General features: G+C 46.2%; 3 long non-coding RNA genes across 4 annotated transcripts in view; 2 read left to right on the forward strand and 1 right to left on the reverse strand.

Annotated features, from left to right (window-relative positions):
* Nucleotides 1-231: 231 nt before the first annotated feature.
* On the forward strand, nucleotides 232-15,399 carry LOC111097027. The gene is made up of 6 exons (XR_005363226.1): nucleotides 232-402; nucleotides 3,783-4,093; nucleotides 5,463-5,536; nucleotides 6,313-6,436; nucleotides 9,703-9,845; nucleotides 13,229-15,399. It is a non-coding gene; the product is annotated as an uncharacterized LOC111097027 (long non-coding RNA).
* LOC106559158 lies at nucleotides 11,966-24,411 on the reverse strand. Its single transcript, XR_005363225.1, has 3 exons — nucleotides 23,413-24,411; nucleotides 17,625-17,794; nucleotides 11,966-12,291 (listed from the first exon to the last, which is right to left on the reverse strand). It is a non-coding gene; the product is annotated as an uncharacterized LOC106559158 (long non-coding RNA).
* LOC119872857 overlaps nucleotides 19,843-24,436 on the forward strand; it is a 28,385-nt gene continuing 23,791 nt past the window's right edge. For both annotated transcript variants that reach the window (XR_005363229.1, XR_005363228.1), the window contains exon 1: nucleotides 19,843-19,945. This is a non-coding gene — a long non-coding RNA (uncharacterized LOC119872857). The remainder of the gene's footprint in view (nucleotides 19,946-24,436) is intronic.

Genomic DNA, 24,436 nt, shown 5'->3' on the forward strand with positions numbered 1-24,436 from the left:
TAAGTGTCAATGTGAGTAAATTTCAAAGAGACAGATTTCAGTGTAAGAAAGTCAGTATGAAAATGGATTCTGTAATCATTAGCCATTCAAAGAGAATGAATTACTTTGTGCCGTAGCGTTGTCCCTATCTTAAAGGGTCTGTCAGAAGCCGGATCTTTGAAGATTTCTGAATCAGAGGAGAGGTTGAAGGTTGAACTAGAGAGCCTCTAAGACCCCATAAGTCTTAGATTCTGATTGTAAGAATGTTCTTAATTCTCAAATCTAGAACAGCTCAATATCTTATTGAGACCAAAGAGTGTGAGAGAAGGGGAGAGAAGAGAAGGTGACTGTTAAATCCTGGGAGGAGCTTGGCCAGAAGAAACCTAGCAGTCCTGAGGAGATAGGTCTCCTGAATACGTTCAGGTGGGAAAATGGGTCTTAGGAGGGTAGCTCTGGTCCAAGTGACAGAACCATAGGACTCATAACACAGAAGCACAACTTTTATTTTAAAGTCAACTCAAACGACAGCCCCCAGAACTTGAGTCTGAAATGTCAGGATGTTCTCAGGGTAGCAGAATGCAGCTATTGATATCGCCTAGCTCTGTGGATAAGGCTGGCTTTCTAACTGGGCTTCTTTAATTTTTGCTGAGGATTTGGCATTTAGTCTCCGGCTCAGCCAGAACCTGCTGCTCCTGCCTGGCTGTGCTGCCCCACTTTTGCTTGGGGGTCTGGCATTCATGGGCACTTCCCCCTCAGCCCTGGGGGCTTCCTGAAGCAGTTAAAGATTCTAGTTTTATAATGAGAACCACAAAACTGGAAGCTTTCCCAAAGGAACAATTCAAAACTTGAGGCATAAATCTCAGCCATTTGAGAATACACACCTGGGATGCTTTCCGGGATGACTCAGGCATCACTGGCCATGCCAAGAAATTACTCAGGTAATCATAAATCCCAGAAGCTTCCAGGGAATGCCCAAGACCGTTACTGAAGTAGATAACTCATCTCTAAGAGCAAGTCCTTTGACTCAAAAATGTACAAGTCCATGCATCTCTGATTTTGAAGAGCTGCTATTTTCCTGTGCTAAACCCAAAGGAAGGAAGGCAAGTTGACCAAGCCAAGCCTGGTCTTGCTCCTTCAGCTGGCAGCTCCCCCAAGTGAGACTAGCCCCATCAGAGACTTTCAAAGATGCTTTCACATCAAGGTTCCCAGATTTACTGAGTGACATGCTCCCCAAAGTCCAATACATCCATCACTCATGTGTAGAAGGGTCTGGAATGGCTAGGCAGGATGTGAAATAAGAAGAAACAATGGGGGACTAGTGGTAGGGAAAGCAATGATGGTCCCCAAAGCCACTTCCCTGGAGACACTCTCCTTTAGACCATAGGAACCATCATCAAAGTACACACAAACCACTGCCAGCTCTAAAAACCAGGGGAACCCTCTCCCCAGGCTCAGAGTGCCTTCAGTTATCTTTGGTTTGCTCCTGCACAGAAATAGGTCTGAAAATGTCAGCAAAACAGGGTATCAGCAATTAAATTAGAGCTTCCTGGGATGCCTGGGTGGCTCAGTGGTTGTTCCTGGGGTCCTGAATCAAGTCCCAAATCAGGTCCTGGCAGGGAGGTTTTCTCTCTGTCTATGTCTCTGCCTCTCTCTGTGTCTCTCTCATGAATAAATAAATAAATACAATCTTAAAAAAAAAAAAAAGAGCTTTCCATTTCCTCACTCAGCAAATGGCTGGATTTGGGCATCCATCCCGATCATGGAACTGTGGGACGCCTGGGCCTGGGGCTGAAGCCAGCTAAGGGCTCTGGTGTTGGGGCTGCTTCATGAGATCCAAGTTCCTTTCTGGGTCTACTTCTTCTCTTTTCCACTCTTCCCTCACCAACCTCAAATCACAGACCACAGTAAACTTAAAGATCATGCTAGTTTGAGCACCTAACTTTATAGGAAAGAAAGTCCCAGGGAGGAGGAGCAGAGATGCTGACTTTTGAAGGACACTCAACTAGTTAATAAAAAAGTCTATAATCAGATGGTTGGTACCACTAATCTTTTCAGTGCATGACCCTCTGCCCCACTTCTCTCTTTCCCAAATAAGGCATGGGTGCCAGCCTCCAACATGGCAGTCACACCCTCACATAGCTCTTCTCTCATGAGAGTGGTCTGTTTAACCAATAGAACATAGCAGATGGGATGGGATGTCACTCTGAGATTAGGTTATAAAACTATGGCTTTTGCCTTGGGCTCTCTCTTTCTCTTAGATCACTTACTCTGGGGAAAGCCAAGTGCCACAGGCAGGCAGGCTATGACAGGCTCACAGGGTGAGGGAATGAAGTCTCTGGCACAACCAGTGAGGAGCTAAGGCCTGCTGACAATCACGTGGCTAAGCTCCCAAGCAGACCCTACCCCAGCTGAGCCTTCAGATGGCTGCAGCCCTGGCCAACAGCTTCACCACAACCTCATGAGAGACCATGAGTCGAAAACACCATCTGAGCCTCTCCTGGATTCCTAATTCACAGAAACTGTGAGATGATCAATGTCTATGGTTTTAAGCTGCTAAGTTTAGGAGTAACTGGTTATATGGAGTAGATTAAAAACACTGGGGTTTTTTTCTTGGCTGTTTTTCCCCCTTGGAAAGAGAGAGAACGAGAGAGAGCTATGAAGGCAAATCCCAGTTTACCAGTCAACAAGACCCTGCACTACACTATTTTAAGAGATGAAACTGTGGCAAATCAGGAAAAAAAAAAGAAAAAAAAAAAAAGGAAGCTTCCCTGGAGGCTTGGGGCAAGAACCTCATTAGTGCAGGATTAAGTGTCTTCCCAGGCCTCAGTGAAAGAGGCTGGGCTGCTAGAATGCACCAGCTCCCTTTATAGAAGTTGTGAGCCTGTGGCACATGCAAGTGCTAACTACATTAGATGCATAATGTATAAACCTTACAGAGCTTTTGAGACGGAGTTACTCTTTGGTGGCTATTTTGTGACTTAAGGGTGCAACCTTAAGTTAAAGATGATTTCCTGTGATTCTGGTTTCCCATCTGGGGGATGGGGTTGGGATGGAGTTTCTGTGTGGTTTTCAGAGGCTTCAATGAAGGCAGAGCCAGCACTCGTCCTCCTCACCCTATTCATTCCCAAGTGGACCAGTCCAGCCCTGTCTGCCCAATAGACACATCCAAGAGAAGCTCTTTGAAAGGTGCCTCAGCAAAAAGCATCCTACAAATGCATACATTCCACAGAATGTTGTCTCAGGGGTGCTTTCTGACAGACTTTCTTGTTGGAAACTCCAAAATCTAGGGTCCTTATGCAATAGTCTCTATCCTACGCACTCTACCCTATATGCTCAAAAGTGAGCTCCGTCTTGTTTTCTATCCAGAAAACCTATAGCTGGAAGCATAACGGGCTTTCCTGTGCCCAGAATGTGTTTCCTAAAATATAGCTAAACTAGGTTAATGCCTTTTTTCTTTTCTCTCTTTTTTTCCTTCTCCCCCCTCCCCCCCCCCCCCCCGAAGTGTAGATTTAAAGCCCCTGGGAAACTTCCTAGCTTTTTATTTTAAAGATACGACAAGAACATAGCTGTACCTTCACTTACCGGAGGAATATCAAGCAGACAGACCAGAAAGGTGGGCCCTGACCAGCTCTCCCAGGTCAGCCAGAAAGAGTAAAAGCTGGCCAGGACCCACTCCCCAAAGCCCTGGGGTCTCACTATATGCAGTGATAACTAATTCATTTGGTGCAGGCAGGTGGGGCGGGGGGTGTTCTGGAGGCACTTCCAGAGCTATTGTTTGCGAGCCAACAACCTTGTCTCTCCAGCTGTTCCTTAGTCTCTTCAAGAGACCAGGAAGTAGAAGAAAATGAAGAACTTGGAGCCAGAAGTCAGTCTCTGCCAACAGGAACAATGGGTGCAATTGTGCTTTTCACAAAGCAGCAACTGCTCTCCAGGAGGATGAAATGAAAGCATGTGTGTGCTATTGCAATCATGAGGATCTCAGCATGGGGACTTCCGGATGGACAATTCCAGAATCTTAGGGTGCTGGGAAGATTATCCTTCCAGAGAGATTCTATAGCAAAAGTCAGAGAGTGGCTAGTTGTTGGGTGAGCTCTCCAAGCAAGAGAAAATGCAGGTATGTGCTTTCTTCAAAACCAAGGTAGGGGAATGATGCTGCTGGACGGTCTTCATTTTAGTTCCTCCTCTTTCTTCTGTCTGTCTAGTCTTGCTTTCTCTCTTCAACGTGGTGTTTGTGTTCTCTCACAACCTGCTATATTTACAGATCAAAAGACAAATTTCTAAAAACTCACTGACCCAACTCTCTCACCTCTGCTGATGACTCTCAAGAGTCTGTTTCTAGCCCTGACCCCATTCCCAAGTGCCTGCTGAAAATCTCTAGCTAGATGTCCACCCTAAGTTCCATTTTTTCTAAAAGGCCATCCTTCTCTCAAAATGGTTCCAACTTCCAACTATGATAAGCTAGTAAATAAGGGATATGTTTTTTATTTTAAAAAAATATTTTTTTTTACTCTTCACTCTCTTTCATTCCCCATTCCAACCTGTTCCCAAAACCTGGTACATCTTCCTTTAAAATGGCTCTTGAAGTTATCTCATTCCTTTCCAGGTCTTCTCTTGCGATCCTGCTTCAAGTCTTCCTTCTCAGACATTTGGTTCCTATCCCTACTTCTCATTACCTCTTTACCTCCACCACTCTCTCTCCCATTTATTTGAACACAATGTGATCTTCCTATCAGTCAGACAAGTCTAGGCTATGCTGTGATAACAAATCACTCCATGGGCAGCTCCGGTGGCTCAGCTATTTAGGACCGCCTTCAGCCCAGGGCCTGATCCTGGAGACCTGGGATCGAGTCCCACGTCGGGCTCCCTGCACAGAGCCTGCTTCTCCCTCTGCCTGTGTCTCTGCCTTTCTCTGTCTCTCATAAATAAATATCTTAAATTAAAAAAAAAAGTTTAAAAAAACCCAAAAAAAAACAAATGACTCAAAAATCTCAAGCTTAACACAATAAAGGCTAACTTCTTATTTGCATTATATATTTATCATGTACTTGCTGTAGCTCTGCTCCAAGTTGTCATTCTGGGACCTAAATGAATGGGACCTTCCCTGTTTGGGACCATGTCGTTCTCAGTGCAAAGGGAAAAGAGAACATGTGAACCATGCTACAAGCATCAACACTTTTGCCTAGAAATGGCACATATCCCTTTTATCTTTCATGGACAAAAGTGTTGCACAAGTCTGATGTTATCTAGGCAGAGATGTGTAAGCCTTTCATAGGAAAAGGAAATAAATGATTGTCACTATAGTCGGCCCCAGTACTTGTTCCTACATTTCAGTTTTCCTCTTCTCCCTAGGACTTAAATGCCATGTGTTGAAACCCCAGCCATCTCACTGTCCTGTTTACTCTCTTTGGCTCAGAGTGATTTCTCTTTTCCATGACTTTTAATTGACTTTATAATCAGTAGTCCCCTTACTGGATTTGTTTTAGGTGCCTACCTGCCCATGGCCCTTCAGGTGGTCTTGTGATCCGCTACTCCTGGCCACAGCTCACTGGATCTTCAGGTATGGCAAGTGACCCAAGGATAGCCAAAATACAGGCTCATTGAAGCCAGTGATGATGATGGCTAGGCTTCAATGATGAAGCCATCATCATTGAAGCCTAGGGCCTGGGCCAATCAAATATAGAAAGAACTACCAAACAACTACCCAAAACAAAAGGAATGTAATACCACTTGGAGTGGTTGTTAAGGCTGAAAGGATGCTTAGAGGTAGAGTCAGAGCAGGTGGGAGATCTGATTCAGTAAGCTGAGGTTAGGAGAGAACAGCAGTTACAGGAACAGAGGATGTGGCATTAGAGGGAGGAGCAGAGACACCACGAGAGGGTGCAGGGCCTTCTGTGAGAGTGGCAGGGGGGCTCGCCAGCCCCCCATCCTTCTCCTTTCCAGTGTCAAGCACATGGGCACTTACAATAAATCCTTTTTGAGACAATTTGAGGGGGTCTCTATTTCTATTAACAGCAAATAAAACCACCTTGCATTTAAAGAAACATTGTCAATTTGTTTCATTTGAGTTTAGTTTGACCTGCCCATTTAGACTTCAGGCCCTCAAAGCAAGGTGCACGTTTGTGTCCTCTGTGAGCCTGCTCTAGTGCGGCATAGGCTTCCACACACATTCTATGAGTGGCTTGCCATCCATGTCCACAGATCTTTGCCTCATTGTCATCATCATCATCATCATCATCTTCTTTGTAGCCAACTCTAGAAAATCAACCCAAAGCATTACTGCTGAATAAATGGGAAAGGAAATACACATTTCCTTACCCAGGAAACTGTCTCTAGGTCCACTGAGCACAAATTTCTGGGACCCTCATAGTTGACGTGCTGTGGACAGTGGGCACAGAGTGGACACTTCAGAGCTGCTGTAGTCGCGTCTCCAAGCCTCTTTCACCGCCACCCCCCCTTGGTAAGTTGCCGGATCTCAAATTAAGCCTCTTAAAAATGGGGTTACATCTGGTTATGGTGAGAGGAAAATATTAAAAGTGAAGAACTATTAGCTGAAAAGAAATGACACAGACGCTCCCTGCTCCTCACTCTGCTTAATAAAATGCCCTGTGTGCTCAAATCAGCCTGATAAAGTGAGTGGAGCCGGGAGCCAGCTCCTGGCCACTTGGACCACCCATCTGCTTCAACGGAGCCTTTGGATAGCTTTTGTTCCTCTTCTCCTATCCTTTCTGCCTTCCAAGCTCCCAAGTGGAAGGCAAAGTTGGGGAAACAGGGGCAGGAGAGTCCACAGACAGCTTTTTCATGTGTGTGTTCATGCACACACAAGAATTATTCAATCTAGAAAGCCTTTAGTTAGAGTCTGAAAAGACCATGCACCACTTTCCCCTTCCCCTAAACATTGATTTGGGGTGAAAAGGAAAAAAAAATAGATGATAGAGATAGGTAGATGACAGATGATAGAGGGATAGTTCGATCCACAACCAGCCCTCTCCAGTTAACATCAGCCCTTCACTCCTGGGAAGTGTACTTGTATGATTCCCAGGAGGTGAGCAGAAGAGGCCCTCCTGAAGGATTTGGCCCCACTCAATAAGCCGCTGGTTGTCTGCAAGTGGAGAGAGGACCACTTGGGTTTCTCTGTTAAGTGGAATGATGAAGAGAGAGACTCCAGTTGCTCTCATGGTCTTCAGAGCCTATGTGAGGCAGCAGGGAAATCAGCTGAGACCAGTGGCTGTCCCCAAGCTCCTCTGTTAGTTGACACTTAAGGGACCTTGTACTAGTTTGCTTGGGCTGTCCTAACAATGACCCACAGACTGGGTTAATTGATTGTTAAATAGCAGAAATTTATTGTCTCATGGTTCTGGAAGCTACAGGTCAGATAAAGGGTTGTCAGTAGGGTTGGTTCCTTCTGAGGGCTGTGAGGCATAATCTCTCCCTAGCTTCTGGTGGTTTGCTGATATCTTTGGCATCCTTGACTTGTAGAAACATCACCCTGTCTCTACCTTCACGTTCACTTGGTGTTCTACCTGTGTGCTTGTCTGTTTCCAAATTTCCCCTTTTTATAAGGACACAAAACATGTTGGATTAGGATTTACCTTAATGACTTCATTTTAACTTGATTCCCTCTGTAAAGACCCTATCTCCAAATAAGGCCATATTCTGAGAGTGGGGGTTAGGACTTCAATGTGTGTGTGTGTGTGTGTGTGTGTGTGTGATGGATTCACCATTTAACTCACACCTCATCTGACCCAGTATGTGAGGTCTGCATCCCCCCACCCCCCCCTCAGCGGCCCTGAGTTTTATAATCAGACATACTGACCTTCTCCCTTTGAGTCTTGACCTCTTGGACTCAATTAGCCAGAGGCTTCGGAAACAGGCTGATGAAGGCTGGTACTGCTTAAACAGCTCAGTGCAGGGAGGTTCCATTAAAGCACTTCCAATAATTTTTGCAGGTTTTTCAAATTGGTGCATGTGATCAACTTTGCCTGCTTTTTCTAACTCTTTAAGCTTCTTTGGAAAGGATGAGAGGGAGCCTGGAAGGCTGACTGCCTCCCTGAATTTTGTGTGACTCTGTAGCAGGACTCTCATCAGGTAGCCACTGAGGGAAGATAGCAAGAGCTCAAGAATCTTTGGGCTGTGAACTTGTCATTCATGGAGGTGGAAACACTGAGGTCAGGCCTAGCTCTGGTGTGGGACTTAGGAAAGAGAGGAGGTACAGAGGCGAGGGGAGGACAGGTGACCAGGGTGGGGGTGCAGGGGGTCAGGAAAAGAGATGTTATTTTTCCAGGCTTTTCTATAAACTAGGTAATTGTGGGTTGTGCCCTCAAAAGAGATAAACGTTCTCTTCATTGGGCTGAAGGGAAGTTGAGTGTAGTCGTTGGGATTATATTTGGCTTTGTGTAACAGAAAATCTGAAAATAATAGAGGCTTTATAAAGATTGACCTTTATTTTTTTACATGAAAGAAGCCTGGAGATAGGCAATCCAGGGCCAGTATGGCAGTCTTATGATCTTCAGGGAACAAAGCTCCACTTAATATACTGTTCCCCCAACCTTAGCATGTCTCCTCATGATCCCTGATGGCTGCTCAGCCACCGGCCATCACATCCAGATACCAGCTAGCAAAAAAAGGGCTTCTCAGAGACTCCACACAGTTCTGCCTACATCTCATTGGCCAGGTGGTCATGTAATCTTTTCTCTGGGTAGCAACATAACCACAAAATCTGGGGATTTGTTATTAGGAACAGAAGAAAGAATGTTGAGGGGCAAACAGTGGTCTCCACCACCACACTACATATGAAGAGGACCCAGTTACTACCTAAATTTCCAAGATCATCCCCCAAAAAAGGATGTTTCTGAAGCATAAATTCTTTGTGCTGGAGAATCTCATATCCCACTGAATGTGAATAATCCCTCAGGCCTCAGCGTCAGACTCAGTTTCCCCAGGAATCTTCTGGGTCCCTGAGCCTACCTTAGCCTCTTTGTCATATGCTCTCACCACACCTTGTGGTGCCCACGTCATTTTTGAATTATTGCAAGTTATCTGTGTGAGGACCGCTTTCCTTGTATGCCTGGGAGGGCAGGGGCTCTTCCTTGCTCACCATTATGTCCATAGTTGATGTAGGAGAGGAAACACTTGCCTCTCCCCTTCTAGGTTCTGTAGCTGGACCTAAGAATTAAACTGACATAGTAAGGCAGATTAACAGGAGAAAAAACACACATGTTTAGTTTATGTTTTTACATGTACCCAGGAGTTTTCAGAAGGAATATGAGGAGCTGAAAAAGCTGTTAGGCCCAAATATACTGTGGGGAGAAGATAAAGAGGTTTGGACTAGAGGTAGTAAATTGTGGGCCGGTGACTAAGAAATGTATGGGGGAAACCAATAAAAGATACTGATATTAGTATTGTTTGTACAGGACCTTTTTGGCATCTTCTTCCAGTCTCTGGTGAGAGACACCTGTCTCTTCTCAGGAGAAATTTTATGATCTGTTTTTAGGTAAAAAAAAAAAAAGGGGGGGTGGGCGGTCAGAGAACCCTTCCTGGTTCTACTGTTTCTCAAGTGACTTCAGGTCAACATAATCATTAACAGTGGCATATTTTGGGGTAGCATGTTCTGAACCCCTACATAGACCTTCAATAAATATTCATTAGCTGACTGACTTTGAGTGATTAGAACAATAAAGAAGCCTCAGGTTCAAGGCCATTTCCCATGAGACTTTTCTTTAACAGATTAGTCTAGCTGAGACGGGGGCAAACCTGGATTCTCCTGTGCTGCACACCTGTCAGGTTTCGGGCAGCTCCAGCACCCACACCGATGTCTGGGAGGGATGTGCGCTGAGGCTGTCAGCCGAGCCTTTTTGAGGACTCCCATGGTAAATCTCACTTTACAAAACCAGCTCCTGGGGCACCTGTGTGGCTCAGTGGTTGAGGTCTGCCTTTGGCCCAGGTCATGATCCTGGGGTTCTGGGGTCGAGTCCCTGCATTGGGCTCCCAGCAGGGAGCCTGCTTCTCCCTCTGCCTATGTCTCTGCCTCTCGTGTGTGTCTCTCATGAATAAATAAACTAAAAATCTTAGAAACAAAACAAACCCCAAAACCAGCTCTAGCCAGAAGCATGCCCAGGAGGGCAGTAGAACAGAGACTATAGTGGTGCGGGTGAGTTTTAGATCAGAAAATGCAACTGGCTGCTCAATGTTTTGGGAAGAAAAGCAGGTCACCTTCCTATGCTCAGTTCAATGGCAACCCCAGGCCCTAAAGGGGAAGGAAGGGTTGCGTGATCTCTGATGTCACAGGAGGCAGACAAATTTGGTCATGCTCAGCTTTATGAGAACTACCTGCCCCACCCCCTGGCCATTCTCAAGACTCCCTAAAAATCAAGAAAAAATCTGTCCAGGCTTTTAGGTCTTGGATACAGAATCTTCCCGGGGCCAAGTTTTTAAAGAAAGAGTTCATTTCAGCACCACCCAAACCAAAAGGCAGAACCCAGAATCCAGAATGGCTCCCAAACCCTCCATTTTAAGCTTGTCCAATTAAAGAAGGAGCATTCTGCATTCTGGCTTAGGATCATGGGGTTTTAAAGGAGAGAGCAAGTTTGTGGGAGCCCTGGCAGGGAGCCTCAAGAGGCCTCAGGGTGAAGCGCTGCCATGAGGCAGGCAGAGGAGAGGCTCTGTGGACAGGCCCCCTCCCGTGCCCCAGCCCATGGAGAGAGGAGAGTGAGATTGAGAAATGAAGACTGGGCTCCAGTTTGGCCAACAAAAGCTCCTGCGTCCTGTCCTTCCACATGCAGCGCTGTGATATGAGTCATAACGATCCGGTCATACTTCAACCGCTTCTCCTTCTGACGGAGAAGCTGAAAGTGATGTTCCCCCTCAGTGTGATTTGGGGATCCTCTGGGGCAGGACGGATGAGGAGGTGCTGGCGTTGGCACCCTGCGGTTTGCAAGAGCCAATTACAAAATGATCAGACCTTTTGGAGCCTCTTGTGAAACCACTGGTAACCTGAAATCTGGGGAAATCGGCAGATATCACAAATTAGGCTTTTTTTATTCCCCTTTTTTTCTCCAGAGAGCAGCTTTAGCGGCACACACTGCGTTAGTCATGAGGCAGGAGGCGCCCTGAGTGGGCCTGAGGACAGGGCGGGATAGGACTGGAGTGAGCAGTGCTGAGCGCGGGGCTGCCCCTGACATCCTGGTGACACCATCCCTCTCCATTCCATGTGCATTTCCTTGGGGTCAGTGTTTTCTCCGTGGAAACACCAAGGGCTTCCACTCCTGCTTTATCAGGGTACGGGAAGAAGTTTACTCTCACTGCCCCCTCTGCTCAAGGGCTCCAAGAGGATCATTTTCTTGCAGAAGGAGGAGAGAAGGAAAAGCTAGAGAGATGCCTCTACTGGCAACAAGTCACCAGAAAAGCAGATTATGGGCAGCATGACAGTCAAAGGTGGGCTTCCTTCATTCACATCCTCTGACAAAATCGGCAAGCCAAGGGTGCCATGAAGGCCACAGGTGACATTTCTTGTATGTGTGGATCCCTCTGCTTCAGACTCTGTTTTCAGAAGTCACAAAAGGTTGAAAAGGAAACAAATTATTTTCCTGAAAAGGATAATAAATGTGAATAGGAGGGGTATAGAAAAGGACTGTTAAATTTTATTGCACTGGCCAGCCTGGGGTAGGGGGGTGCTTGTGGAAAAAGATTTCCAGGACTTTTCTCTGAGAGGTTTAGACTCTAGAGATCTAGAGAGGAGACCAGAAATCAGTTTTTTTTTTTTTTTTTAGATTTATTTATTTATTTATTTGGTGGGGAGAGAGAGAGTGAGTATGCACAAGCCAGGGGAGGGGCAGAGGGAGAGCAAGAGGGAGAGAATCTCAGGCAGGCTCTCCACTGAAGGCGATCCCAGAACCCTGAGATCATGACCTGAGACAAAATAAAAAGTCAAATGCTTAACGGACTGAGCCACCCCAGTGCCCCTGAAAATCACCTTTGTTTTAGAGCCCTACTCCTCCTCTTTGGTCAGCTGCTGGCGGCCTCAGGACTGCACTCTGAGAAGCTGGTTAGAGATGGTCCCCAGGGGGATATATCAATGGTAGACTGATTCCTGGGCAGGACCCTCCCCAGTGCCCAGGCTCTGCATTGCCTCACATCTTCAAGAGTCATCCACTGATACGTGGGCCCAGCAGCGTGCTGGGAATTACTGGAACAGCATAAAAACACGACAGACTGTTCTCTTCTCACCACTGTGAGTGGGGAATGGGGTAGAGCCTGGGAAAAGTAGTCCTTAGGCTCTGAGAGGAACATCTGGGTTGCCGTGGTGGAACCAGTGACCTGTAAGAGAAGTAGGGACCTCTAAGAGGAATTTAATCATCCTGATTAATTAATTAATTAATTAATTAAATCATCCTAAAGGATTATTCTGCTGAAACTCTGAGTAGTAAGGACAAAGCACTGGACGATTTGGTCAAAGTCAATGTGCCAGGCCTCAGTCTCTAAGCCCTGCCATTAGCTGCTCTCCAGCCCAGGAAGAGGCAGAGAGGGGAGTGTAGGGAAGCTCTGGGCTGTGCCCTTCACCTATAGGAGGTCAGCCCTCCAAACTCCTCTCCACCCACATTGACCACCCTGTCTGGAGCCACAATGCCCCAGGGCCACGCAGGGTGTGAGACAGCCCCCCCCTAATACAGCCCCTTTCCCCCCAGGGATCTAGGGATGACAGTGAATTTTCATATCTCAGCATAAGTGCAAGGAAGTCCTTCCCCCATGGGCTCAGGCAACCTTCTGGGAACTATTAAAAGCTGCCAGAAGTCAGTTTTTCTGTTGGAAGCACCTCTTTATAAATGTAAATGAGAGTTTACATTTATAAAGCTTGGCAAAACTCACTCTAAGAACCAATTCATTTGCAAAGATGAGGTGAAAAGGGGCCATGGCTTCTCACAGATGGGCTCACTCTGAAGAGAAGCTCCTGATCCACAGTGGTCCCCCCCTCTGCTGTTCCCCCAGGAAGACACCCCACTCCCCATTCACATGGCCCAGTCCTGCCAGAGGACATCACTGCAAGAAAAGAAAGAAAAGAAAGAAAAGAAAGAAAAGAAAGAAAAGAAAGAAAAGAAAGAAAAGAAAGAAAGAAAGAAAGAGAAAGAAAAGAAAGAAAAACGCCAATCTTCACCTTTGCCTATTGTACACCACACCACCCGAGAACTCTACTGCAGCCCTTCCTTGACTGTGCACTTTATATTTATTCGTAACCACTTCCTGTTTCCATTTCTAGGTCAGAAACCAAGCCTACAGATGCACTCAGCCAGGTGGCCCAGCTATTATCACCTGTCAGAGACCATGGCAGTCTATCAGGGATGGATCAGAGGATACAACTTGGAAGGACAAGATATTGGTTCATTCTTAGGAACACATATGAACATTCCTAGGCTTTTTGGAATGCTTCATGCCTAGGACCAGAAGGTTGGCATGCCTGGAAAATCTGTGACTTGCTTGGTTTGCATCTCTCTGCTGTGCCAATGTGCAACTCCTCAGCCCCCTGGAGGTACTAAACAAAGGCACTTTGGGAAGGCTTTTTGTAAAGACCTGGCTGCAAACCTTGTTCTCCCAAGGAGCCAGGCCTGCCAGACCATCATCAGGCAATAGCTGGTAGTCCCTGAGGAAGACATGAACAAGAAGCCGTTTGAAAGCATTATCTTCTAGAAAATAAATTTCAAAACAAGGAAGAAACCACAGCTCAGACAGACGTGAGCGGATGTTCAGTAACCTGGGTTCATGGGAAGACCATCAAGAAGAGGTTTTGCACAATTCTTGCACCTTCCCTTCACGATTGCTGAGCAGTTTACTCAACCTGATTTCACCCAGATTATTCTGATGTGACACTGAGTGCGAAGGACAAGGCACTAGATGGTTTGGTTAAGGTCAATATGCCAAGTCAGTATGAGTCGCGATTTTGGCTTCTCAATTCCACTCTCTGAACCTTTTTTCTGTGGAAATGTAAGCTGGAACCCACCTGAGATGACCCAGAAAACGCTGAGCGCCAATCTTCTCCCTATGCCTCTGAATGAATCAGGCATTCAGGGCTGTGTGGGGCCAGGGCCTTGGGGCAGAGTCCCTGTAAAGGAGAGGTCTCAAGTGACCTGTAAAGGTTGCACATGTTGCAGACTCCTGCATTACATTTTCTTCCACAGCAGGGAAGAGGGAAGAACAGGCCCAGAAAGGCCCAGAAACTCAGGCCAGCCTAGGAGATAGGGATGAGGGCTGCTATCCTGAAAGCAGTCAGGAATGCAGAGACTGGCTCTCCAGAGAGTACCGTCCTGAGTTCAGGGAGGTAGCTCCCAAGAGAGAAACATATATTCTGAGTCTAGTCATGCAGAGAAGCAACAATGCCATATGCAGCTCTACAGAAAACAGAACACAAAAAATGTCTTCCTTTTAATTACTGAGGGTGTAGGGAAATAGGAACTCACATACTCTGCTGGTGGGAATACAAACTTGGAAAAATTTGGTTGGTTGGCAACTTAGTAATGTATGTTGGAGGCAGAGACAATGCTTTGCATTCACCAAACTCTGTGTTTTCTTCCTGGACACATAGGAAAACTGCATTTCCCACCCACGGTTGCAGTTAGGAGCAGTCATGTGATCGAGTTCCAGACAACTGGAAACTGGGCAGAAGAAATGTTATGAGTCAATTTCAAGTCTAGCCCTAAAACCACCCGTGCAGTTCTCCATTCTCTCTTTTCCTTCTCCTTCTCTCTCTCTCTCCTGCCCTCTCTCCTGCTCCCTCATTTTCTCCTTCCCCTTTCGCCTATCAGCTGAAATCAGAGGATCCATTGAAGAACTCTAAATCTCTGGAAAATGGAAAGTCATCATATGAACAAATCCTGGATCCAGCAAACTGTATAGAGCTCCTTCTACCCCACAAACAGATGACCTACGCTGAACTGTAAAATAAGAGAGAAATACATTTCTTTATTGTGCTAAGCCAATGAGATGGGGAAGGGGGGGCGGTGTTACAACATTTAGCCTATCTTGACTGATGTGATATCAAAATCCTTTAAAATGTCCAGAAGCTTTGACCTGGCAGTTACATGCTTTGGAACATAGCCAAAGGAAATAATTAAGAATAGTCACTATAGTATTGATCATAAAAGAAAAAAAAAAGTTGTAAATAACACTAACTTCCAACAATGAGAGTCATTAAAGAATAATACAACTCTGCAAAGAAATTTTATGCACTGAATATGATTGAAATACATTTGTTGACATGAAAAATTTTCATGATATGTACATGAGAAAGAACAAATAACAAAAACATGGCAAGCATGAATCTATAACCATTTATACACAGATATACACAGAAAAATGTCTGGAAATATACCACAATAGCAGTGATTATTTCTGGTAATAGGATTACAGATGGCTTTAAAAAAAAGATTTTATTTATTTACTTGAGAAAGAGAATGAGAGTGAGAACAAGAACGAGAGAGAATAAAGGAGAGAGAGAAAGAGAGCATGAGTGGGGTGGGGAGGGGCAGGAGGAGAGAGAGAAGTAGGTTGCTCATCCAGCAGGGAGCCTGATGTAGAGCTCAATCTCAGGACCCTGGGATCATGACCTGAGCCAAAGGCAGACACTTAACCAACTGAGCCACCCAGGCACCCCTATAGATGGCTTTAAAAAAAGATTGCTTTTTTTTTTTTTTTTTTTTTTTGCAGTTTTATGCTTTCGACAATGAGCATATATTTCTTGAGTTAAAAAAAATTTTTTTTAAAGTAGCCTGCTGGAAATGGATAGATCTCCTTCAAACTTGAAACCTGGCCTTGCTCTGAGTATAAGTGTACTGTGTGCAAGGGGAATCCAGGTTCCTTGATGCAAGACTGGTCAGGGACTAAAGCCCCACCATTTATGGGGTTAAACATCCATTTCATCTCCATCCATGGGAGAACTCTCAGGCCCTTTGCCCAACCCTAGGGTCAGTCCAACTGACAAACTGCCCTGACTTTAAGGAAGGAAACCTTTTTCCATCACAAGGTTTTCCAAAATTTCCTCAGAGAGTTGATGGGGCTCCAAACTCTCTTCTTTTTGGATCTGAGTTTGGATGATTTGGGAAAACTGTGGCCACATATTTCCCGCCCCCACAATGAGCTGGGTGAGGCAGCCTGTGCCCCTGCTGTGGGGGCCAGGGCAGGAAATTACACTCTAACTATAGGTCTTTATTCAGAAACCCAGCAGCTTCACCACAAAATCAATTTGAGAGCCCTGAAGCCTTGGCGCCCTGACCTACAAGATCAAAGAGTCTCATGCAATCTCTCCAAGTGAACTTTGAACAAAAAGCAATGTGGCAGGGTTTTGTTTTGACCTTCCCACCACCTGATCATGCCAGAATGAAGTTGTGACTGCAACTGTTTTTCTCCTGCCGAATTATCCCCTGTCCTTTTCAGCAGACCCTCAGACAGAGAGAATAAGCCACTGAGGTTTCCTGTTGAGGAAGGTTCATTGTGTTCTGTGAGGGGACCAGACATTAACACAACCCATGCATAAGTTTTTGGTGTAGTAAGAGCTATTTTAGTTGAACTTAATGACTTTTTGACAAACCGCATGTCCCCAAAATGAAGACATATGAGGAAGAGAAGACTTATTTCTGACATGAGATCCTGACGCATTGCGTCAGGAAAGGGGCTTCCCCTAGAGCCAATGAAGAGTGAAGCCTGAGGGCCTGAGAACACCTACAAGAAAGCCTTAGCAATTATTTTCCATCCCTCTCCATGACTCAGATTCCACCTGCCCGTTGAGGCCCAGCTGAAGAGAAGGCTCACAAAGGCCTCTGAAGGCAAGTTAGGCCCCACCACTCATGCTGCCTTTCCTGTCTCCAATCCCTTTCCAGCGCAAAGGTTGTCCCAAGCCTGAGTGCCGTGGGCTCCACGTGAACACTTTCTGGCCCAGCACAGTCTGATTCACCTCAGTGTCCAGTTTAGGATCACTCAGGATTCCTACCCACTCCGGGTCTCAGTCCCTTGAAGATTCCTCTTTTCCTCGGGTGTTGGGAACCCACAGTGATAGCTAAGCACATAGGCGTTAGAGCTGGAGTGCTGTGTGAGCTTGAGCAAGTCACTAGCTTTCTCTGAATTTTTGTTTCCCCTGGCTCTCTGTGAAATGCTTTAATAGTTGTGAAAATTAAATGAGAGAATTCATGTACATCACACTCAAAGAAACATAGTGTTTGTTTTTAAAAGTGGCCCCCAAATTCTCTGACACACCTCCTTGAATCTGGTCTCTGAAACTGCCTGACTAGTAGAATATAGGGAAGAGATGCCACACCAGTTTCTGGCCTCAAGCTTCAGAAACTGGCAGCCTCCGTGTCCTGCCTCCCTCTTGGAACCCAGATGCCACTGTGAGGAGTCTGGCCACACTGAGAGGCATGTTCTGGCAGGAAGCCCCAGCTGAGGTATAAACCAACAGCCAGCATAAAAGTGAAGAAGCTTTTAAGATGACTCCAGCTGCAGCCACCATCTGACTGTAACCATGGAAATTGAAGAGCACAAGCCCTGAGCAAGAACCACCTCGCTAATCCCAGTCAACCCCCAGAAGCACAAGCCATGAGAATAAAATGACTGTTGTTGTTTTAAGTTCCACTGGTTTTATACTCAGCCACAGATCTCAGAAGACTCACATTGGTCCAAGCCATCCTGGCCCTCGTTGGCCGTCCTCCTTGGCAGCTGGATGCCAGTCATGCTGTTTCTTCCTCTCCAGCTTTGCCCTTCCCTGCCGACACGATTGCAGGTATCTGAAGCCAACTGTGGACCGATTCAAGTTTTCTCCCCAGAGGAAATGTCTTAGCTCCTATATAAATCAGTGCAAAGAATTGCTTGGAGGAAAGGGTACTGCCCAACTCTGTGACAAAACAGCCTCCTAAAATCATGTGCTGCCTTGGTCTGTTCACTGTATTTTCCATGGATATTAGGTCTCATTTTTCCAAAAAGAATGTTAGTTTCTTTAAAAAAAAATATTTTATTTATTTATTCATGAGAGACAGAGAGAGAGAGAGAGAGAGAGAGAGAGACAGGCAGAGGGAGAAGCAGGCTCCCTGTGGGGTGTCTGATATGGGGCTCGATCCCAGGACCCTGGGATCAAGACCTGAGCCAAAGGTGGACGCTCAACCACTGAGCCACCCAGGTGTCCAAAAATGTAAGTTTCTTAAGGGCAGGGACCCTGTTTAAATTTTATTTTTTTAGCAAATTGTAATTTTTGAGAAAACAGTGGTCACAGCTAATTGGAACCAGTTGAATCTATGAAAAAAAGCCTAAGTCCATGATGATGCTCAAAGGGGACAAATGGTCAAAAGTGGGCTACAGAAAAGTCACACTGCCAATATGAGTCTACTGGTGCCCAAACTCAATAAAAGAAAAAAAATGGGGATAAATTACTCTTTCATTAAGACAGGATGAAGATGGTTCATATAAATGAAAAGTCCAGGGATTGGAGAGTTTCAATTGTTTCAGACTGTTTCAATAATGTCCCCTTACTAGGTCATTCAAGTGGTTATTGTAGCCTGTCCAAGATGTTAGAACTATTTTACCTGCTGAGGTGATAATTGCAAAAACCTTGACACTTAGGTCTGGGGCTGGATTGCATGAATAGTCAGGCCTGAATGATATTCAGTGGCCACACTGGGGGCTTGGGGGATGAAGGTGCTGCTGGGGAGTGTCATGTACTCCACATGATGGCTTATGTACAAGCCACTATCTGGAAGGATCTGACATGATGTCTCTTGCTCTGTTGGAACCATCTCTGTATCTTCCCCTATCGACTGCCAACCAAGAAGCTTAACCTGCTCTGTCCCTGTTCACTTCCACTGGTCAATCAATGCCTCTCCCAATGGGACAACGCTGCACTGTACCCACCGCCATGCTGGGTGGCGGCCCCTTTTCTCTGCCCCAATGGCTTTCCCTCCTTAATTTTATCCCGATCATTACTCTTCTGTGCTGTGTCTGCATGTATACCTCTCTCTTCAACAGACTATGAGCTACTTGATGGTCCTGACAGTCATTTGTTTTTCTCTTTTTGGTTCACAGGAAGTAGCAGGACCATTCCCTGACACTAAATAAAGTTTTTTTTTCCCCAGGATTTATTTATTTAAGAAGGAGGTGGGAGGGGTGGGAGAGGGAAAGGCAGAGGGAGCAAGAGAAGAGAGAGACTCCCAAGCCGACCCTCACTGAGCGGGGAGCCCGATGTGGAACTCGATCCCACAACCCGAGATCATGACCTGAGCCAAAATCAAGAGTCAGACACTTAACTGACTGAGCCACCCAGGCACCCCTAATAAAGTTTTAAATAACTAAGTGAATGAATTAAGTTCCCATTATTTCCTTAAAATTTCAACACAGACTACCTGCTTTTTTCCTCATGTGCTCTGTTTCCTAATCTCTGAGAGAACTGTGTTTTCTGTTTCGTGAAGCTTTCCCAGCAGTACACACAACAGGGTGGCAGCAAGATCAGCTGCAAAATTTGTCAGATCCAGTGAAAAACGAAAATGCCTAGTCACAGTGTCTGTGGGAATCCTACTTCAAAAACTATTAAGAATTTCAAACATGTGACAGCAGAGCACTAAATCAAGCACAGTGTCCTAAGTACTGGGTTCCCTGTGGCTGCGGAGGTTGCATATCTATAGATGTGAGGAAACCACCTTTCCCTTTCCATGTGTCTTACACGGGACTGATGCCAACACTGCGACCCCAGGGGCGGGTGATCCTGGTCTGGTGAACGAGGGCATCACACCACCCAGGTCACGATTGGTTCAGGTATGGGCATGTGACTCCAGCTGAACCAATGAGAGCCATACCTCAGAATTTTGCTGCCCGAAGAAAGGTACTTTTTGCTGGTGAAACCAAGTTGGCAGGAAGTAAGCCTAGAGCCCCCTGGGAGTCACCCACTGGGGAAATTCTGCCTGAGATGAAGCTAATCCTGAAAATCAGAGCTGAGAAGATGGAGCAGGTAGGGGAGAGATTCTTGCCAGCATCATTTAAGTAGCTGGTTGAGCCCACTCTCTGGATTTTTCATTTTTAAAAAATCTGTATAAACCAATACATTTCCTTAGCTTAAGCTACCTGGCCTTGCATTTTAGTCACTTGTAATCAAAACAGACCTCCAACCAAAGGGTTGGAGCTTAATAAATACCTTTCAGTTTGAATAGACCAGCAGGGCTTGAAGGAATTCATTGTTTCCTTCTAACGCTTGTCCTTTGCTTGGTTCCATTTGACTTGAGAATCAGGACAAGACACAGAACAGTCCAGAGAGACTTTAACTGTGTTATTACAAAGAGAATTTAATAATATGTTAAGGACTTATCTCTTATTCGTGCTCATTGTTTTGTGTCTAGTGGGGGACAGGGTTAGGAGCACGGATTTGAAGGCTTTTTTGCTTTGAAAAAACATTACATGCTTTACTTTTACAGTATGAAAGAATGTAGTTTATTATTTAAAGGATTTGAGAAGATGTAATTCAAGCCAGTTTACCTTTCCACAGCCTGGAAGGGCACCAGTCCCGTACAGGTCATGCTGACTAGACATGCTAACCTTTCATCTAAAGCCAAGTTTGTGGAACACGAGTCCAGGCAAGCTCTGCTCTCCCTCACCCCCAGGACTCAACCCACTACTTCCTCCACTTTCTGCTCAGAAGGGCTGTGCCAGGCCAGGCGGCCTGCTGGATATGTACCAGCTTGGGCCTAACCATGCCCCACCTGCATCCTTTCACATTTCTTTTGGAATCCTGAGCAAAGGTCTCAGATTGCTGACCCTATTGCCAACAGCAAACATGATCTATCCTTTGGATATGTTGGCAGGAAAATAAAATTTTGTATTTTATTTTCAGGCTGGCCAAAATCTGAAGGCCAGTCACCTTCCCTCATGATTTCATCCAAGCCATCCTTCTCTTCTGCCCAGAGTGAGAGCCTCATCTGTGCTCTGCTTGATTCTCAGAAAGCCCAGCATTGCTCTCTGATGCCCCTACACTTGTCTTTCCTGCTGCAGCCTATTGGACAACTGCTTCCTTTGGGTCACCCTACCATCTCCGTTCCACCGCCAACCATCTCTCCATCCTACCCCTGCAGACTCCTCACTGAATCCTTTTTGCCTTGGTTGAAACTAGATTTTTACAAGGACATCACCTTCCCCCATGGGCCCCTCATAATTCTCAGGTGGAAACTTCCAGTGCCTCTTCCCACTGCTGGTCCTGTCATCATCCTGGGAAAGTTTAATTTTCCTATGGGTGTCTCAGCCAGTATCCTACCTCAAGTTTGTTTACTTTCTCAATTTCAGTGATCTTTGTCCTCTACCCACCTCAGCCACATCCATATCCCGCATGTTCTCCAACTCAGAACTGAAGTGTTAAACTCCGACATCCCTAAACTTGTTAAGACAAACAACAAACAAATAAAAACCTCTGATATCCCACTTTCTCACTTCTGTTCCTTGGTAACCTGCATTCACAATGTCAAACATCGCCATCATTGCTTTATTGAGATTTCTGGTCAGTGGTCAGCTCCATCATCCCCAAATTCTTATACCCAGCAAGTATCTACTGGGTCTATGGGTACTGCCAGGCAAAGCTTGAGAAGCTTCACTCTAGTGGGAGGGGGTTTCAATTACCTCGTGCTGCATAACAAATATCCAAGACTTAGTGACTTCCAGCAATAAAATTTATTATGTCTCAAAATTCTCTGGCCAGGAGTTGGGTCAGGGTTTGGTTAGACAATTCCTGCTGCAATGAGTGTCAGCAAGGCTCACTAACTCATCTACATTCAGGCATCATGACCTGTGTGTCACTGCAGTGCTCCTCCACATGGAAGCTTAAGCTTCCTTGAGGCATGGTGGTCTCAGGGTAGTCAAACTCATTACATGGCAGCTGGCTTCCAAGAGTAAAAGTGGAAGCAGACAGGGCACCTGGATGGCTCAGTGGTTGAGCATCTGCCTTTGGTTCAGGTCGTGATCCCGGGGTCCCGAGATCGAGTCCCACATGGGGCTCCTCTCAGGGAGCCAGAGTCTCCCTCTATGTCTCTCTCTCTCTCTCTCTCTCTCTCTCTCTCTGTGTGTCTCTCATGAATAAATACATAAAATCTTAAAAAAAAAAAAAAAAAAGCGGAAGCAGACAACTCTCCTAAAAGTTAAGCCCAGAATTGATACTGCATTTCTTTCTGCCACATTCTGTCAGTCAAAGCAAGTAATAAGAAATCAAAAGGCCAGATTCAATAGACAAAGAATTAGACCCCACCTCTTGGTGAGTGGAATAACGTGCATACAATGAGGGAAGGAATTGTTAGCCACTGTTTTTTGAGTCTATGGACTACAGAGGAGGAATAAAACAGATATATATGCAAATAAACAGGAAAACACCACATAGTAATAAGAGCTGCTAAGAGATTTGAAACAGGGTGATTTGTTAGAGAACCACTGCGTAGCTCCTGTATATTGAGGGGATTCTCAGGGAAAGTCTGAGAAAATGGTGTTTCAATTATGGCTTGAAAGGCAACAATTGCCAGCTGTGTGAGGACCCAGGCAGGAGGAGGAGCCAGCACAAAAGGACCATGTGTTAGGAGTATAGACAAGGATAGAGAGTGCAAGTGGAAATGAGGTCAGGTAAGTGGGAATGGCTGGATCAGGTGCACCTGGGAGAGGAGATTGGCTTGTATTCCAAGAGCAGTCAGTGGAAAGCCACTGAAGGGCTTTAGCAGAGAAGGGACATAATACAAGTTACATTATTAAAAGGTCCTCTGGCTGCCCTGTGGGGAACAAGCTGTGAAGTACAAACAGGAATCAGCAAGACCAGTGAGGGGCTCCTGTGGGAGTCCACAGCAGGGTAAATAGTAGCTTGTTTGGCAGCTGACTGTGGGGAGAAGAATGATGTCATGGTGTGATACTTTGTCTGTGGTTCCTAGTCACAGAAGACAGAGAATAAGCTAATTTAGAGTAAGACAAGATGGAGTCACAGGGGCCAAAGTGAACTCCCATATTAGTTGCTTGTTAACGACCATTGTAGGATTTCGAGTGTGCCCCCTATAGATAAGCTGTGTGAGGGATAGTTAAATAACATTTGTTTGGAAACATCTGTGGAAAGACAAGTGGGACCAAGACCATGCTGATATATGGCAAAGACCATTAGGCATAACCATTGGACCCAACTAAGCAGACCCTTAAAAGAAGCAGTGGCTTCCAGGCCAATGCACCACCTGGACTGAACCTGTTCTGAGTTGCCTGCACAGAAGGTGACCTGAACGCAGCCCAGGCCAACGCGTGTCACCAGGCCCTCGCTGTTTGCCTCCTCCGCAGGTCCTCTTTGGGGTGGCTCATTAATCCTTCTAACTTTCTTGTGTGATAAAGTTGTGCAATAAACCAAGTGATTCTTGAATGGGATGTTGGTGCTAGGTAGTCCCTTGAGACCTGCGTGCCTCAGTCCCAGAACCTTACCTGGTCTGGCCATTCTTCCTGCTTCAGGAGACGTGCTAGAGGGTTGGGCCATGCAAAGTGCTTGGGGCTCGAGCCTGTTCCCTCTTGGTTCAAGTCCCCTTCAAGCCTGCGTGATCCCTGGAAAAGCCTCCTGCCTGGTCCTCACCAATGCACCCTGCACCCAGCCATCGCAGTCGACGCCCCTCCTTCACCAGGCTCCTTAGAGTTTTCCGGAGTGTTTTAAAATTCCTTATCTTTGCCTCCAGTGTGATTCTTCTTGATAGGCCCTGCTCCCCTCCCCACGCGGGCTCCTGTCCAGTCCCTGTCTGCTGTCTGTTGGTTTGATCTGATTTGCGATCCACTTGTTTATGACAAAAATGAAATTGTCTTTTACGAGGAAAGTTGTTTTGATTAAGAGTGAAGTCAGCTGTGACAGGATGTCATCCTCTCCTCTCTGCAGCATCGCAGCCCAGCCCCCCCCCCCCCCCAGCTTCTCAATACACACGCACTGAAGCCGCTTCTGGGGCGGGGGGCGGGGGGCACTGGGCTATAAATACCCAGAGCTTGCGAGCGCGATCTGAGCGTTCAGTCTGGCCGTGGAGACTTTGCTCATTTAAGTAGCTCTCTGAAGGCCTTGGGGCAACTAGCTCCTGCCGGTAAAAGTGCTTCTTTTACCGTCACGGGTAAAAACCGGTGCAGCAACTCCCGAAAAGCAGATCCTCTCTGAACCGTGCCCGCGTCGCCTAGCAACGTGCCCTGGCAACGGGGACTCTTAGCGCTGCGCGGGCCGCCGGGGGCCGCGGTGGGTTGGCCCGAGCTTCTGCCGCCCGAGCTGCGACCGCGGGAAAGGTGCGCACCTCCGCGAAGTTTGGACCTTCTTCCCGTCGTCTCCGCTTGCTTGGCCCAGCAGCGTGCTTAGCCCACCACTGGTTGGGAGTGTGTTATCGTTTTATTGGCCTATTAAGAGACACTATCCCGTCTGCTATTGGCCTGTGGAATTCTCCCAGTGAACCTGTGTTAAAGACCAGCTGGGTCTCCGGGCATT

This window comes from Canis lupus, chromosome 8 (assembly GCF_011100685.1).
Source record: "Canis lupus familiaris isolate Mischka breed German Shepherd chromosome 8, alternate assembly UU_Cfam_GSD_1.0, whole genome shotgun sequence".
NCBI lineage: Eukaryota > Metazoa > Chordata > Mammalia > Carnivora > Canidae > Canis > Canis lupus.